At 44.8% G+C, this 10,668-nt stretch overlaps 1 pseudogene; it reads right to left on the reverse strand.

The window, feature by feature from the left end:
* Positions 1 to 235: 235 nt before the first annotated feature.
* The window catches only part of LOC102252123, a 13,264-nt pseudogene continuing 2,831 nt past the window's right edge, over positions 236 to 10,668 (reverse strand).

The raw sequence follows: 10,668 nt of genomic DNA on the forward strand, positions 1-10,668 counted from the left end.
GAATTTTCTTTTATGGCAGCAGAGAGCTCAGCAGAGTCAAGGAGGGTTTGAGGGAACCGCTTCTTTTTTTTTCTTTTCTTTTTTAAATATATTTTATTGTTTTTACAGAGAGTAAGGGAGAGGGATAGAGAGCTAGAAACATCGATGAAAGAGAAACATCGATCAGGTGCCTCCCACACACCCTCCACTGGGGATATGCCCACAACCAAGGCACATGCCCTTGACTGAAATCGAACCTGGGACCCTTCAGTTCGCAGGCTGATGCTCTATCCACTGAGCCAAACTGGTTAGGGCAGGAACTGCCTCTTCAGGCTGGGAATTCACAGACAGCCACGAAGGAGGAAGAGCAGGAGATGTCATTCCAGAGCCCATCCTCTTGAAGGCACACACAGTCCCCCCTGAGCCACCAAAGTCATGCTCATCCTTCTTCCAGTTGCTATAGGTCAGCCTCCCTCCTGTCACATACACAAACTGGCCTTCGGTCGCTTCATCTGTGATGCCCAGGAAGGCATGGTCATTGGCCAAGTCCATGATGGCTTTGTTCTCCTCGGCGTTCTTGGGGGTGGCCACGGTGGCCTGGAGCTCAGCACACAGAGCCTTCACTTTGGAAAAAGGCATCTTTTCACCATTGGTCACATGGAGCTTCTTTCCAGATCTCTTGCCCAAGGAGAAGGTGTGCACTGAAATCACAAAGGACGGGTGGGATTGACTTGGCCTGGAACCCAGGCCAGTAGGTGAACACGCCCTTGTTGGGGAGTCGGGCCTCTGAAAAGGAGCGCATGTACAATCCCCTCAGGTCAGGTCCTAGTGAGGGGGAGCTCCTCAGCCTAGGGAACGCCCTGGCAGAACCCCGCCTCTCCTGGGGGAGCCTGTCCTGGAGACATTCCCCCTGCACAAACTGCCCCAGTGCAGGTGGACAGGGAAACAGGCGTGGGCCCTGTTGCCAGACTTGGACGCCAGGATAGAAAGGGGCAGGGACAGCCGTCTGAGAACAGCGGTGCTGAGGAAGGAGCAAGGATTTGGAGGCAGCAGACCTCCATGCAAGCTTTCCTTTGCTGCTTCCCACCTGGGTGATGGTGAATGAATTGTCTACAAATCCTGGACCTGTTTTCTCTCACTTGTAAGTTAAATAAGCGTAATGCTCACAAACAGCAGTGATGAGAGGACAGAATGAAACCATATTATGAGAAAATGCCAACCTAGCACAGGCCCTGGTATATAATACGTGTTCACAATTGTTAGTTCTATTCCACCTCCTGAAAACCCAGAGCGCTCAAGCACAAGGAGAGATCAGGAACCCAGTGGGGCAGGAAGAGGCTTACATTTTTGATGCGGTCCAGTTCCGCCTCCAGGCTCCTCAGCTCTCTCTCTAAGTTAGCCAACTTAGTCTCCGTAACTGCAAAGCAACGGGAGACGGGCATATATTGAGAAAAAGACCCTGAATTCAAGAACAGAGTATTTTTTGGGGAATAAAACTTATTAAGAAGTATGCTTATTCCAGAAAAATAAGAAAACAAAAGGAAGTGGAAAAAAAACATAACTGTATTCCTTCTCAGACATAATTCATAACTCTTATGAACTGTAACTCTGAAAGTAGTAATAACAATAGCAATAACGGTAACTTGCAAACTGTAGCTCTGGATCCTTTTCTTCACATACTGCTTAAATACTGCAATATTATACTCAATTATAGGAAAAGACAGAACTCATTCTCCTTTTTAAAGCATTTTCTTAATCATGCTTTCATTTCTTATTGCAGGTGGTCTCTTTAATCCCTATTATAAAAAACCCCTTGGCCCTGATGCTGTCACACCCTAACGACCAAAGACTGGTCACCAGGAGGATGTGAGCGTGGTGAGGAGGGACTTGATATGGGTCCTGAGGCGAGGCTTTACTTGACTGTGTGTCTTGAGGCACCACGGAACTCAAGGGACTCCCGCGGCGCGTGCAGGATTTGGGTGAGTCACTCGGCACAGTGGTGTCACTGGTATTCTTATAATTGTGATGGGTCAGTGAGCAAATATTTATTTGAGGTCATCACTTTTGTTTTCTTGTTACTAATTACTTTATTTCACTTTGGATGAATTTATTTAGTTACTCTATGCATTACTCTATTGCACCAGGGATCTTATGAAGCAGACCATCTTCCTGCCACTCTTGTGTCAACAGACTTAAACCCAACTCCCTAGGGGACCGGTTTCCTACCTTGCATCCTGGAGCCTGGCATTGGTGCTCCAGCTGAGGGAGCTGGTCCATCCGCAGGGGCCGCCAGGGGTAGCCAGCAGGGTTGCAAGTCTGATCTCAGGTGTCTGTGGGAATCCCTTCAGGCCCCAAGTAGGACTGGCAGGAGTGAGAGTGCTGGGTCAGGAAGCAGAGGGGAGGTCTGCCAGTGGGGGCAGCGGAGAAGGGACCCTGCCACCAGGCCTTCGAGGTCCCGGGCCGGTCCCCTCAGCCCACGCCATGCTGAGATGGGCCTCTTACCTGAACTGTCTCCACGATCTCCTTTTAGACCCTTCACTCCTTGTGTCCCAGGAGCCCCTCTACTTCCTGGAGGCCCCAGTTTCCCTGGAGGACCCTGCAAGCCTCGGAGCCCCTGCCCTGTTGGAAGATGAAGGACATGTGGCCCAGTGTCTGTCACTCATTCTCTTCCTCCGAAACCTCAGCACTAGATTCACGTTGACTCCAGAAACCACAGCAAACTAGTGGTGACCTGAGAAAGAAAGACCTCCTGCCTCCAGCGCCAGCTGCCCGGGCTGCAGATACCGCCTCTTACGGACAACAACACACCACCGATTCCTGCATGGAAAGGTGGGAGCCACCAGGTCACAGCATCTTTGTTTAGGAGAGAATGACAATGTACAGGAATTATCGTGAGTGATTCATGCCCATCATAATGTAAGGGGAGCCTGCTCATGGCTCTGTCCCAGCTTCCTCTGGGGAGTAAAGATCGAAAAGTCAGACCAGCCTCAGGTACCTGGTTCTCCTTTTTCTTCCTTGGCTCCGTCTCATCCATCTCTGCTTGGGGTGCCATTGGAGACCGGGATGCCACAGGCAATCACTGAGCAGGCCTTCTGGGCATCTTCACAGGTTGTGGATTCTGAGAAGGACACTGTCACCACAAACAGAAGGGTGGGAAGTGATACAAACCAAAACATGGTCCTCACCTGGTAGTGAAGAGAGTGAGGGAAAGAATTGCATCTCATCCCATGTAGCCAACATCTGCTACCACCTCTGGTGTATTGGACCCTGTGCTCAGGACAGCAGACACACCAGCTTTGACTCTGGGTTTCTCCCAGGCTACTAAGGAGACAGACAACTTACACATTCCATTACCAAAACCATATACTTTTTTCCAATTGAATTAGAATTCTTAATTCTTAGAAAACTTAACTGGTAGTGACATCTAAAAGCAAGTAGTTAGCATTTTTTAGATGGACAGATTCATGAATACATTTCATAACTTCTAGAAACAGGTTGTTTTCATTGGCAAATAGACTCACAAACTTCAAATGACGTATAAAATATATTCATTCACAGCTTCAAATTTATATGTTCTTACCAATGGTATGAGCTTTTAAAGTTAATTATTACCCAAGCCATTTTCTTGACAACTTTTGTAACAGAGATAAATGACATGAACTTTGTTTTGTAAACCCAGGCAAAACAAACATGTATTTTATGTTAATAACTTTGAAAGACCTACACTAAACTTAAACCACCATTTGAATTCTTGGCAATTATTGCATTCCTTTAGTGTGTTGCTTAATTGCCTCGTGTCCTTGCCAACTTTAAAAAAGGCTGGAGATGAGGTAGGGTATTAGGCTTGGACAACTTCCACCACTTCAGTTTTAAAAGTGTCAGTTTTTGCCTCTCACAGTGGGGTGGGGCAGTCACCCCTACTGCTCCTGCTGCCCACACAGAGTTTGGGGAAGGCACCAATTCCTGCACTGTCCCCAGGACCACAACATCCTCAGGGCCTCCAGAAGAATTTAGGGTGCTTGAAAGACCCATTTTCTTTTCTTTTTAAAACATGTTTTTATTGATTTGAGAGAGAGAGGAAGGGAAAGAGAGAGAGAGAAACATCAATTGGCTAACTCCTGCACACCCCCAACTGGGGATGGAGCCTGCAACCCAGGCATGTGCCCTGATCAGGAACTGAACTGGTGATCTTTCAGTTCATGGGGTGATGCTCAACCAACTGAGCCACTCTGGCCAGGCAAGAGACCCATTTTCTTTATTTTCCTTTCATTTGCCAGTGGCAGCTTTTGCACTACTGATTCCAGGTCCAAAAATACTCCTATTGGCGTTTTCCAGGTGGTCCCCAACTGTCAGTCAGGGCTAACACCTAGGATTTCCCCCCTGCATTCACACCACCTCCCATCCTGCCTCCACCAACTGGACTACAGGACTTGTTCTGCAAAGAGCTGAGGTCTGAGGAAAACATCAGTGTGTTGCTTGCTGATTTTATTTTTCTTATGATTTCAGAGAGCAAGAGAGAGAGCTAGAAACATCAATGATAAGAGAGAATCATTGATTGGCTCCCTCCTGCACATCCCGTACTGGGGATCGAGCCCACAACCCGGGCATGTGCCTGACCGGGAATCGAGCCTGGGACCTAAGCTCTATCCACTGAGCCAAACCGGCTAGGGCTTGCCTGCTGGTTTTAAATAAATAAACCAGAGGACTGGCTGTGAAGGACCTGGGTTTATTAGACTTATGTGGACACCGGTGGAGCCTGCTGGTGAAGTTTTCCGCATCACAGGCTTTCACAGCTCATGGTTATAGAGAGTCCAGAAAACAAAGCAAGCAAGTGTGGGCAGGGGGTGGGGTGTACCTGTGTGCAAACTGTGTGAGATCAAAATGCCAGCTGTTTCCCTGCAGTTTGCAGTCTGGGCTCACACACTCACCAGGCTCCCAAGGTCCCACGGTCCACTTCCAGATGGCCTTCCTCAGAGTCCCACAGGGTGCGAGGCTCACATACCGTACACTGGCATATGTTATGGGATATTTCAAAAGCATAAAGGATTCAGTGGATATACCACGAAGCTAAGCTGAGAATAACAATCTGAAATAAGAGAGTTTTTAAAAATGTTTTGGTGACTTAAGGAGGAAGATTAACCATAAGGCTGGCAAATTAGGGCCTTTGTTGACCTTTGCCAATGAGATTGAAATGATGGAGTAGGAACAGAGGCACTAGTGACTGGATTTGAGAAAAGAACTAAAGCAAGGAATTGAAAGTCTGGTGGAAATGTTTTTTGGAAGCAGCTTGATAGAGGAGGCCCAGGGAAGGTTGCCACCTGGTGTGAATTCAAGGTACTGAGAGAAAAAATAAAACCAAAAAAACCTCATGTGAACTTTGGATTATTGGGGGAGAGAAAAAAAGCAGCCAGATAAATTAGTTTAGGTTCAACCTTATTTGGGTTTGCTCTCTTAGTCTCCAAACTCCTTCAACACTTCCACTTCACAAATGTTGCTCTCTCCTGCCTCAGAACACCTAGTGCTGCCCAGATGCACTGGCTGAGCTCTCAGGGCCTCTAACTCCTAGCAGCAGCCAGGACCCATCTGCAGGCACGACTCACAGGCCTCCATGAGGTCATCTGCCCATCAAGTCTGTTCCTGGTGCTTATCCTTCATTTTCATTGGGGAGGCAGGATCTATGCTGGACTCAAGTCAGAATCTCCCTCTGCCTTTGAAGCATGGTAGCAACCATGTTTGGATAAATGTTTAATATTTTAACCCTGCTGACTTGGCTTCTGTCATTATTTGCTTGCTAAAACAATAAAAAAGTTACTCTGATTTTCTGAACTTATGTATGCTATCCCAATCGATTGAATACTTCGCTGTTGGTCGTTTGAATATCCCATTGATTGTGATCTCACTGTTTTTAGAAAGCACATTCTTCTGTACCTGGGAACAATTATCCTAAATACCTCAGTGGCTCCAGATAATGTGTTCCTGTCAACTCAGTGGTTCCAAGACCCGATGGCTCCAGATAATGTGTTCTTGTCAACTCAGAGGTCCCAAGACCCGATGGCTCCAGGCAATGTGTTTCCATTGATTCAGTGATCCGGAGCCCCAAAACTATAATTTAACTAACATGCTCAATACTGCTCTGTAAACTGCTTTTTTGCAAACCAGATTTCTCATTCCAAACCCTGAGATGTAATCAATACGTTTGTGATTTTTTGCCTATATAAATCTGGTATTGGGGCTAGGTAATGACTGCAAGATTTGGAAAGCAAAATGCCCCCCTCATAGTCCCGGATTTGCAATAAATGTGACTCCTTAATTCGACTTCTTGAGGCGTCCTTGTGTGATTCACGGGGTACACCTGCACCTCAGCCATTGACTTCCCCAATTAAAAATCGTACTTTCACCTGCTCTATGTTCCTCTGGGCATATTCCTCTTCTTAGAGTTGGACCTCAGGCAAGTTAATATCTGTTAATATCTGTGCTTCAGTGTCTTAAAATCACCCTTGTGATTTTAATGCCCCTATTATTTTGGCAACTAGAATGAAATGATTTAATTCTTTTCTTTCTTTTGAAATTTATCTATTTATTTATTCTATTGAATTTATGGGGTAACATTGGTTAATAGGATCATATATGTTTCAAATGTATATTTCTCTGATACATAATCTTTACATTGTATTGTGTGCTGTGAATGCCGCATCCATTTGCAGCTAGCATTCAGGATCTGAAGAAGGGGCCACACACAAATGAATACACTAGACAAAAAAATATGAATTTAGAAGGCATGGGGAGGCAGGTGTCAAGTTCCCTTTAGTGGGGAAGCTCCCTGACTTCTGGGTCCCATTTGCTTATATTCACTTGAATATACATTTGCCCTTTAGGAATGCATACAGGCAAATCAAAAGTAAAGTTTAGTAAACAGTAAGAGGATCATCAGGTTAGTGGATTGCCTTGAGTCATTTGGCCAACGGCAGGGCAATATTATGCTGATTTTTAGCCCTGCTGAATATTGTATTAATATGCTAACTACTGTTGGTCTTAGCCTTCAGTGTTTCCCCCTTCTTGTTTTCTTAATAAATTTAGAAAGGTGTATGCCATCTGCAGGGCTTGAGTCCCTTTAAGACTTTTCATCCCGCTTCTGTAGACTAGCAATAAACATATAAGACAATGAAAAGGATTGAGTTCTTTTATGTCCTTTTTAAATTGCTGCCAGGGATCTAAGGAACTAGTTTGCAGTAGGCTCCTCTCTGGGCCATCAGTTCTTTATGGGTTCCCTTCTCAATCACTGTCCTTTGTGACATGGCAGCAATGTTATTTGAGTTCTGGATGGTGGACAAACGGTGGGCAATGACAATGCAGGTCTGATCTGCTTTGGCTCTGTCCAGGGCAACCTGCACCATCACACAACTGATGACTGCTAGCATGGCAAGCTTTCTTCACCATCCCCCAGGTCATCTCTGGACTGTTCCTCCTCTGTTCCATTCTACTCCCATTTCTTATCTTCAGCGTGTTGCTCAGGGCTTCTGCTATCTGTGGCTGGAGTAGTCTGGTCAGTTCCTCTCTCAGATTCATGTTGAATGTTCCTTGCAGGAATCCATAAGAGCTTGGATGAGTTTTCTGGAAATACACAAGCTTATCCTCAACCAATGGTTAACAAGGGGTCAGGACCCTTCCATAAACCAGATTTAGGATCTTTCCATTTAACGAGACCATTTTCCGTTGGCGTATTCTGACACCAGTGTAATTCCATGGGTGTCTTAACATTAGCATTACAAGTGAAAACATTTAAAGTAATTAAGGCTTGATGTAGTTTACTTACGGAATAGGATCACATAGGTTTCAAGTATATATATTTCTCTGATACATGATCTTTACATTGTATGTGTGCCCACAACCCTTTGTCAAATCATCTTCCATTACCATACATTTGGCTTTTATTTTTCCTCTTAACTACCCTCCACCTCCTTTTGTCTGGTAACCACCATAGTGATATCTGTGTCTATGAGTTTCAGTTTCATATCTCACATATGAGTTAAATGATATTGTTCTTAGGTCTCTGACTGACATTTTTCTTTTTTAATGTATTTTTATTGATTTCAGAGAGGAAGGGAGAGGAAGAGAAAGAGATAGAAACATTAATGATGAGAGAGAATCATTGATCGGCCGGCTCTAACACCCCCAACTCTGGGGATTGAGCCCACAACCTGGGCACGGGCCCTGATCGAGAATTGAACTGTGACCTCCTGGTTTATAGGTCAACACTTAACCACTGAGCCATGCCGGCCAGGCCTGACTGACATTTTTTGCATAGGATAATATTCTCAATTTTAATTCATGTTATCACAAATGGCAGTATTTTATTTTTTCTTATGGCTGAGCAGTAGCCATAGTATGTACATACCACATCTTTATCCAATCCTCTATCGAAGGACACTTGGGTTGTCTCCATGTCTTGGCCACAGTGAATAATGCTGCAATGAACACAGAGGTATATATATATCTTTGAAAATAAATGTTTTTGAGCTTGGGGGTTGATACCCAGAAGAGGGACTGTTGGATTCTATGATAACTCTATTCTTAATTCTTTGAGAATCAACCATACTGTTTTCCATAGTGGCTGTACCAGTTTAGATTCCCACCAGCAGTGAATGAGTGCTCATTTGCCAGGAGCCGGTCCATCCTTGCTGCTTGACACAGTCGCTGCAGGGAAGAAACATCTGCACAGCATATGTTTCAAGGGACCTGGCATATGTGGCATACTGTTCTTAATATGTTTGCTTCCCTTCTTGGCGCTATGTGTTTTAACCAAGTTCACCTCTCCGAGAAAGGTTGTTTCCCCAGGTAGGGATTTTTCCTTGAAGTTAGGGAGGGAATAAAACCCCTTAACTAAATGCCAGGGGGGGTAGTTAATCACTTTAACTATGAACAATCACCCTTAAGCTACATAATCTTTACTCCCTGGAATGGAGATAAGAAACGCCTTAACCTTTGGAATAGAAATTGACAGGATTAAAATCAACTGGTATAAATACAGATGTAACAAGACAACAGAACACAGAACCTAGAGTCAGAACCTAGCAAGAGAACATGGCAAGAGAACCTGGACAGAACCTGGCTGGAGATCCTGGCTAGAGGAACCTGGCTATGCTGATCAACTGAATGCTGGCTCCGTGTCCTTCCTTCTTCACTGACTCCATCCACACCTTTGGGAACCCCTGGACCTGCTGGGGTTGGACCCCAGCACTCATTTTTCTTCACAACCTCTCTAACACTTGTTATTACCTGTCTTATTGAAAATAGCCATTCTAATAGGTGTGATGTGGCTGTTTGTTTGTGTTTGTTTCCTTGTATGAATGTGGACAAAAGGGGCCACATGCTAACTTGACAAGCTCAGGGAAGAACTGCATGGCAGTCTTGCAAAATCAGGGACCTAGAGTAACCACAAAGAATGGTCTGAAATTAAACTAACTAAAAACAGGTTATAGTGGGTATTCATGTACCAGGACAGTATTTTCCCTGACAAAGATCAACTTTCAGCAGTTCTCAACCTATGGGTCGCGAACAATGAAAATACATCCTGCATATCAGATATTTACATTAGGATTCATAACAGTAGCAAAATTACAGTTATGAAGTAGCAATGAAAATAATTTTAGGTTGGGGGTCACCACAACATGAGGAACTGTATTAAAGGGTTGCGGCAGTAGGAAGGTTGAGAACCACTGGTAGATTTTTACTGAGCCCATTTGTTTTTTTGCATCTAAGATAACATATCTGTGAAATGTCTGGGTAACTTGTACTAGTAACTTCCCTTTTGTTTTCCAGACCCCTCAGAGCGCAACAAATGGCACCAGGACTTTCCCTCATTGTCATTGTTATCAAGTTAATTGTTAACTGTTAACTATGTTAAACTACCCTATATCCATCTATGTAAAAGAAGCACATGTCCATCATTTCACTTTTTATCCTACCCCAGTGATTTCCTCCCTTTGCTTTATCCCACCTCCTTAATCTATCACCAATGAATTTCATAGAACCCACTTATGTATTTTCCTTTTGATGCTAATTTATAAAAACAAGGTATGAACTCCCCATTCTCCAGAGCATTATCTCAATTCGTTGAGGTTCTGTTTCCTGACATATGTCAACAGTTTGGCTCAAATAAACTCACAAAAATTCTTTACAGGTTTCAATGGTTTTTTACGTTAACATGAGATAGAGCTGCTGTGACGCCCCATCCTCGTGGGGTGGCCTTATGAAGTAGGTGTCTGTGGGGCCCAGTGCTGGTCTCTTTGTTCTCTCAAGTTGGGTGCTCTAGGAATGTCCCTTGTGTGGGTTAAGTTGGCCCATTTGAGTTAAGCCTCCAGGCTGGGTGACTATAGGGGTGAAGCTCAATCACCAGGTATGAGATGCTCTGCAGGGGCTTCTCTCTCAGGCAGGGCTGTTCCCAGCAGAATCTGGTGCCTGCTGGGATCCCCCTTTGGGTGAGCCACTTGTGTGGCTAGTTGTGATGAGCTCTAGTGAGGTCTGAAGGCCTTCCCTGATTGTGTTGGTTCTGGGTCCACTGGGGTGGGTTTCATGTGCAGGTTGCTATCAGTCACTGTTTGTGTCTCTGTGAGCTAGACCTGCATGTGTGTGGGAGGGGCTTATTTGTGTAAAAAGTTCAGAGTCTCCCAGCTTAGAGCTGCTGACAGA

This window comes from Myotis brandtii, unplaced genomic scaffold (assembly GCF_000412655.1).
Source record: "Myotis brandtii unplaced genomic scaffold, ASM41265v1 scaffold356, whole genome shotgun sequence".
NCBI classification, from domain to species: Eukaryota; Metazoa; Chordata; class Mammalia; order Chiroptera; family Vespertilionidae; genus Myotis; species Myotis brandtii.